Source organism: Hyla sarda, chromosome 2 (assembly GCF_029499605.1).
Source record: "Hyla sarda isolate aHylSar1 chromosome 2, aHylSar1.hap1, whole genome shotgun sequence".
Lineage (NCBI taxonomy): Eukaryota > Metazoa > Chordata > Amphibia > Anura > Hylidae > Hyla > Hyla sarda.
In genome coordinates, this window is record NC_079190.1 from 294,383,657 (window position 1) to 294,391,858 (window position 8,202).

Sequence of the window (8,202 nt, forward strand, 5' to 3'; positions counted from 1 at the left end):
CTCTGCTGGACGAAAGTGAATGTAGAAGTCAAATCTGGAGAAGATTAGAGACTAACGGGCCTGTCGAGGGTTGAGACGATGGGCAGTCTGCAGATAAAGCAAGTTCTTGTGGTCAGAATATATTGTAACCGGATCTACAGAGCCCTCCAAGAGATGACGCCATTCTTCCAAAGCCAGCTTTATAGCCAAAACCTTGCGATTTCCAATGGTATGATTCTTTTCCGCAATAGAGAAGGTCTTAAAGAAGAAACCGCAAGTTACAATTCTTCCTTTAGAAGACTTCTGCATCAAAACAGCACCGTTTCCGACTGAAGAAGCATCCACCTCCAAAAGAAAAGGCTTGCTAGGATCGGGTCGTGATAAAACCGGGGCTGAAGCGAAGGTGGACTTTAGCTGTTTTAAAGCTTCTTCAGCCTCTTAAGTCCAAACCTTAGGTATAGAAGTCTTCTTGGTGAGAGAGACAATAGGCGCTACCAAGGTGGAGTAATGAAGAATAAATTGCCGATAGTAATTGGCAAAACCGAGGAAGCACTGAATAGCTTTTAAGCCGGAAGGTCGTGGCCAGTTCAGAACAGCAGACAACTTTTTATGGACCATTTGTAGACCTTAACTAGTAAGGATGTAACCCAGAAAAGGAAGACTGTTTTTATTTTCAAAAGTAAACTTCTTAAGTTTTGCATAGAGATGATTGTCTCTGAGACATTGTAGGACTTGGCAGAGGTCTTCCATTCATCTCCTTCACGAATACGGATCAAATTATAGGCCCCACGAAGGTCAAGTTTGGAGAAGATCCTCGCTCCACGCAGACGATCAAACATTTCCGAGATCAGTGGAAGTGGATAGCAGTTCTTGACTGTAATTTTATTCAAGCCTCGATAATCAATGCAAGGTCACAAACATCTATCTTTTTTCCACAAAGAAAAATGTGGCTCCTACAGGGGAAGAAGACTTCCAAATAAATAATTTCTGTAGATTTTCACAGATGTAATTAGCCATTGCCTTGGTCTCTGGAACAGATAAAGGGTACATTCTGCCCTGAGGAGGTGTGGTCCCGGGCAAAACGTCTATAGGACAATCGTAGGGACGATGAGGTGGTAAAACTTCAGCTTGCTTCTCATTGAAGACGTCAGCAAAGTCCAGAATAAATGATGGCAAATCGGGCAGAGGAATAGATGGAGACACCAACTTAGATGGTAGTGTACGGAAACAGTTATTATTGCAGTAAGATCCCCAACAGAGTACTTCTCCAGTTTTCCAATCTAGCTGTGGGGCATGTAGTTGCAACCAAGCAAGGCCAAGTAGGAGAGTGGAGGTACAATGAGGAAGTACATAGAAAGACAAATTTTCTTTATGCAGGACCCCAACCTGCATAGATACGGGTTCCGTGCGGAATAGCCCAATACAGTCCAGTTTTTCTCCATTGACCGAAAAGAGATGTACAAAGGCTTCAATAGGCGGGACACGGGCAGACGATACCTATGTACCAAGGAGGCATCAATAACATTTCCTGCAGAACCAGAGTCCAGGAAGGCAAGAATGGAAATAGTCTCTTTGGGGGGTAGAAAGCTGGGCCATCAAATTCAAGCATGGAGAGGAAGTATTCACACCTATTGAGGCCTCGCCCACAAACCCTAGGTGCAAGCGTTTCCCTGTGACTGAGGACACAGAGGACAATCTCTGAGGAAGTGATCTGCACTGGCACAGTAGAGACAAAGATTCTCAGCTCGTCGGCGAGTTAGTTTCTGCTGAGTCAGGCGAGACCGATCCACCTGCATTAACTCCACTGCGGGAGGCAAAGAAGAAGGTTGCAGTGTTTGCTGACAGACTGGAGCCAGGCAAGGAAAGCGCCAAGGTTGTGCAGACTCCCTTTATTGACGTAGCTCTTCACATCGTTCAGAGAAACGGATATCAATCCAAGAGGCCAACTTTATGAGTTAATTCATGGTAGAAGGCAATTCCCAAGCAGCAAGGACATCCTTAATTTGGCTAGAAAGTCCTCTTTTGAAAGTGGTGCAAAGAGCTTTGTTATTCCAAGATAACTCCGAATCCAGGGTACAAAAACGGATGGCATATTCGCCCACAGAGGAGTTGCCCTGAAAAAGACTCAGCAAGGCCATCTCAGCAGAGGAAGCTTGTGCAGGTTCTTCAAAGACACCCTGGAATGGAGACAAGAAAGCCCGGAGTTTAGCTGTGAGTGGATCACTGCGATCCCATAACGGGTTTGCCCAGGCCAGGGCCATTCCAGTTAAAAGACTGACGATAAAAGCCACCTTTGCACGTTCTGTAGGGAACTGTTCCGCCATGAGTTCAATGTGCATGGAGTCATGAAGACACGGCAAGACTTGGGATTCCCTTCATACTTCTCAGGAAGAGACAAACGGAGCTTGGATCCCATGATGACTGCAGGAGCGAGAGGCAACATGCATCATGGCAGACAACTGGTTCAACTGTTGCGCCTGCTGGGCCAACTGCTGCGACTGGAGAGCCACGATAGAGGCGAGATCCAGGTTATTGGGCAAAAGGAACCCCAGTGGGATCCATGGCCAGATCTTGCTGTAACGGTCCAGGATGCAGATCCTCTAACCTATGTGGCAGATGACACGGGCCGTATCGGGGAGCGGAGTCTAAGGTGCCACTGGTCTACACCAGAGCCCGCCTCAAGGCAGGATGGGCTTGCTGCGGCAGACGACACCCAGGTTGTAACCCCCGATATGAATCAACCACCCAGGTCGCTGGGCAAACACGAGGTACAGAAGGGTAAGGCAGAGGCATAGTCTGACTTAGCAGAAGGTCAAGCCAGACGGCAAAGGTGCGTAGTCAAAAAACGTAGCGGGAGGGTCAACAAACACGAGCAAGCCAACAGATACTGTTCCGTGCAAAGAAAGAACATGTTCATTCTTTATGCAGAATTCCGCGAGTACTGCAGAGCCGTCAATGGTGATGGCACAGTGCTGCCTGACGGAATCTCCGCAGTGTGAATGTACCCTAAATCTCACATTGGTTTTTACCTAAATCTCACACTGGTTTTTACCTTAAAGGGGGTACTCAGGTGGTAAACAATTTTTTTCAAATCAACTGGTGCCAGAAAGTTAAACAAATTTGTACATTACTTCTATAAAAAAAATCTTAATCCTTCCAGTACTTATAAGCTGATGTATGCTCCAGAGGAAGTTGTATAGTTATTTTCTACCTGACCACAGTGCTCTCTGCTGACACCTCTGTCCATGTCAGGAACTGTCTGGAGCAGGAGAGGTTTGCTATGGGGATTTGCTCCTACTTTGGACAGTTCCTTATACAGACAGAGGTGTCAGCAGAGAGCAAGCACTGTGTTCAGATTGAAAAGAACAACTCAACTTCCTCTGGAACATACAGCAGCCGATATGTACTGGAAGGATAAAGATTTTTTTTTAAGTAATTTACAAATCTGTTTAACTTTCAAACCAGTTGGCTTGAAAAAAAATTATCTTCCACCGGAGTACCCCGTGAATGACTGGGCCCAATTTTTGACATCTGGCATGTGTCTCTTGAAATGGTAATAACTTTGACATGCTTTAACTGAGCAATGTGATTCTGATTATTTTTTTTTACATATTGTACCTTATTTTAGTAGTAACTCTTTGTTGATACATGCAGCATTTTTTGTAAAAAAAAACAAACAAACAAACTCTGTCCAAAAAAATATTGTCCAAAATATTGTGAAAAACTGGAAAATGTCAGGCTTATTTTTATTGCGTTCACAGTAAGGTAACATTTTTGGCATCTTTATTCTGTGGGAAGGTACAATGGCAATACCCAACTTTTATAGCTTTTTGTTGTGGGGGGTTTCCACAACAAAATCCTTTTTTTTCCTTTTTGTGTTATCATCTTTTGATACCGTTATACCTTTTTATTTTTTGTCCAACACTTTTGATCTTTTTTAGCCCACATTTTGGACCTAAATTTGTGATTCTTGCACTTTTTTTTTCCAGCGTTCACCGCAGGGGATAAATAACATTATAGGTTTTGGCATTTTTTTGGGGGGTGACAATACAGGACATTAATGAGAAAGGGGCATTTATTTAATTTGTTTACACTTTATTTACTTATTGAAAAACCTTTTATTTTTATACATCTGTTCTGCAGCACAGCATAACTGTGAGGATTACCTGACACTCAGCCTGTGCAATCTAGCTGATGGCTGGACCTCACAGGCTGCCATACTATTCAGGATAGATCACAATAGGATTTAAGGGAAGTAATCCAGCGCTGCCAAACCTCCAGAAAGGTGAGAGTTCTTGTATATAATATATTCATATATTAAACACACACAACGCGTTTCAAAGCCGATATTGCTTTTTCATTAGGATGCCTGATGAAAAAGCCATCTCGGCTTTGAAACGCGTTGTGTGTTTAATAAATGAATATATTATATACAAGAACTCTCACTTTTCTGGAGGTTTGGCAGCGCGGGATTACTGCCCTTAAATCCTATTGTGATCTATCCTGAATCGTTACACGCCATTGCGGCGTGGGGAGCCTGCAGCAGCCCTGAAGTAATCCATGCGATCTCCATTATCTGTTCTTTGAGCGTTGTGCCTCGTTATTGCACAACTGTGAAAGGTGAGCTTAATATTCACCTTCTTTATTCATTCATTTGCTGGTGGTCCCGCACATGGAAGCGCTCCTGTCGTCTTTTATTTTTTCAGGCTTCCATACTAGGCAGACAGGAGGCCAGCTGATGGCCCCCTTCCCCTGTCAATCTCATAGATGTCATCTCAGAGAGGCCTCTATGGGGTTAATGCTACCAAAACAGGTGCAATCCCGGTCTCAGCAACGGCAGTGGGACCTTGGCTGTGCGCTGATCTTCTGCAGCGCATCATGCGGTGCAGGAGATCACTAGGGCGTATGTGTACATCGAGTAGCGTGAACATGTCAGCAACTGGGATGCATGCATATGTCATGGGATGGGAAGGGTTTAAAAAAAATCCTCAAGTAAGTGCAGTAATGTGACATAAGATCTGTATGCATAATAATATGCATGTTTTTACATGTAAAATACATATCGATCTATATTTTACCTTGCTCAATGTTCTGGTAGTTCTCTTGGAAGCTGGGGGAATTTCTTGAACTTGATCCTTCCCTCCTTCTCCCCCCTCCCTCTCCTCTGTCATGAAGTCTGCACAAACATGTTTATATTTGCAAAGCTTTGTGCCTAAAGTGCATGCTCTACATAACTCTAATGCAGCCAAATGAAACCTATATGGTGCACATACACAAGAAAAACCTGCATTTTATGCCAAAAGTTTATATTTTACATTTGCAAAGCTTTTTGCCCAAAATGCATGCATTGTATGAACATAAAGCAGTTATGTGGAACCTATGTAATGCAAATACACAAGAAATGAGTACATAAAATGACCCAAGATAAATAATTTTGCATATAAATGATAATTTAGCACCTTGTATTGCTGGTCAGTGTGCATGGGAATGCTCCTCTTTTGAAAAGGCTGCAAGCTGTCTGGATTTTATAGGGGCTTAGTTTACACTGGTAAAAGCTGGATTATAAACTGTACTAGAGGAAGCAGAGCAGCTCCGCCCCTCAATGTAAGCCTACGGGAGGTGGCCTGATAGCTGTCACACCACCCCTCCTGTAGGCTTGCATTGAGGGGCGGAGCGTGACGTCACACGGGGGCGGAGGCGTGACGTCACACGCCGCCGGCCCTGCGGTCGCCCTTAATCAGACCCGGAGCGAACACGCTCCGGGGACTGATTACAAACGGGGTGCCGCGTGCATGATCATGGGCGTCCCCAGCTGCAGAACTCCCGCATCAGGCATCTTATCCCCTATCCTTTGGATAGGGGATAAGATGTGTAAGCACCGGAGTACCCCTTTAAGGGCATGTAGCCTCCTGCACTGTCTCTATAGAACCTGTAGCCAGCGCAAAACCCAATTTTATTTGCTGTACTGGCTGCGGGTGCTATGGAGATGGAGAGAAGCTCCGTTTCCTATTTTTACAGTTAGGAGAGGAGGGGAGCAGGAACAGAAGGGGGCCCAAGTCCAAAATTTGCCCTGGTACCTATAAGACTGTATTTATGCCTTAGTCCAATGGAGATTAAGAGGCACAATGTAAAAAGGTCCTAACTTATAACAGCGTTAGGAGGAAAGCCATGGGGACGAGTCAGGTTTTAACCTCATAACTCTTTCCTTGTGTACACCCTTGTATGCAATTTGCAACATGCTTGTAGTTTCAGATTTGCCTCATATGGGCATGTCACCCACAGTAATACATGCTGGAATTTAGTTTTATGAATCTGCTTTGGCTCTTATGTATCAGCAAAGCTTCATTCCTGTACTGCAGGGGTACTAAACTAGTTTACTAAATGTCTGCACCCAAGTAAGTGGACCTTTAGTAAACTAGTTTAGTACCCCTGCAGTACAGGAATGAAGCTTTGCTGATACATAAGCTAAGGCAGCAGCATCCTGAATTCAGGTGGATGTCCAGGTCCTCTTCCTGTCCCAGTATGGCTTTAGATCCTTTGGATAGGGGATAAGATGTCTTAGTGCCGGAGTACCCCTTTAACTCGCTTGAACTTCAGTAAATACCACAAGCGCAAAGGGACACAAAATAAGTTGTACATAAAGGAAACCAGATCCAGTGGTTCAAAAAACTGCAACAAAACATCCTATCAAAGAAGGAAGCCAAACAAGGGAATCATATAATAAGAGATAATACTTTATTATGTCTGTGTTGCATTTTAATGATCTTTTGATTTTATTTGTATTAAATTATCCATAATAAAGTATTATCTCTTATTATAGGATCCCCTTGTGTGGCTTCTGTCTTTGATAGGATATTTTATTTTGCTTGAACTTTTCTAAGATTGTCTCTTAATATTATCAAATACGGATAGAACCATACTTGGAAAACTGTAGAAAAAGTCTATACCGTAAATACTACACTATGAGGGAGACTTATCACAACCTGTATAGAGGAAGAGCGGTGCAGTTGTCTACGCAACCAATCAGATCGCTTCTTTCAATTTTAAAAAGACCTCTATAAAATGAAAGAAGCAGTCTAATTGGTTGTTGTGGGCAACAGCACCACTCTTCCATTACACAGGTCTTGATAAATCTTCCCCTCCATCTTTACTAGCCAAGCTTTTTAACACTTCAGATCAATGTTGGAGATGTAATAACTCAAATAACATGTCAACCCTTCAGAAAAAATGGTAATATTCTTTCTTGGGTATGGAGATACCCTGTTATTATCTCTCCTCAACTAGCCTTATTATGTATTAATATTGACACCATTTCCTTAGATCATAGTATCAGAATCTCTGCCAGGACCATATTGTTACATAGTCACATAGTAAAGCTGAGAAAAGACTCATGTCTATCAAGTTCAACCAAGGATTGGAGGGAAGGGTACAGGTGAATGAAGGGGAGGGGATGTGATTCTATAGTTATGCATATGCATTATTGTTATTTTGTTCTAAGAATGTACCTAAGCCTGTTTTGAAGCCCTCACCTGTCCCTGCTGTGACCAGTTCCTCAGGTTGACTGATCCATGGTAAGTTTTTATGGTAAAGAAAGCTTTATATACATAAATAAGTTGATCATGTCCTGTGCCCCTCACATATAATGCCCCTCTGTCATGTGCCCCTCATATATAATACCATGTCCTGTGCCCCTCACATATAATGCCCCCTGTCCTGCTCCCTCAGGGGGCATTATATGTGAGGGGCACAGGACACGGGGCATTATATGTGAGGGGCAAAGGACAGGGGTCATCATAAGTAAGGGACATATGTCGGGGGGGGGGAGGGGGCTGTCCTGTGCCTCAACATATAATGCCCAATGCCAGTTTCACATATAAGTTTGACGAAATGTACTTGTGAAAGTAAGTGTCCCTGAATGGCAGTTAGTAAATGTGGTCACCCTACTTCCTACTGGGGTGACATGCAACTCCACTCCAGCGCAGCTCAGCACCGCCTCCTCCACAGCCTCACACAGGTCCTTCAGTCATCATTTCTTCTATCCTAATCAGCTCCGCCCCAACATGTGACTGGTCACATGATGTTGACATCATCACAGGTCCTATACCACCAGCAGTTAGAAATCTGGCTGGGGAGAAGGAGGTAGTAATGTGACGGTCCTGCGCTCCTGACAGATAGAGGAGTGCGGTGCCATACACCGCTCTGTGAGTGAGGGGCACACATAGC

At 43.8% G+C, this 8,202-nt stretch overlaps 1 protein-coding gene across 1 annotated transcript in view; it reads right to left on the reverse strand.

Annotated features, from left to right (window-relative positions):
* The window catches only part of TIMM17A (translocase of inner mitochondrial membrane 17A), a 30,286-nt gene extending 22,296 nt beyond the window's left edge, over positions 1 to 7,990 (reverse strand). Inside the window, exon 1 of the mRNA XM_056557515.1 lies at positions 7,924 to 7,990. The gene's annotated coding sequence lies outside the window, so the exon portion shown is untranslated. The remainder of the gene's footprint in view (positions 1 to 7,923) is intronic.
* Positions 7,991 to 8,202: the final 212 nt, after the last annotated feature.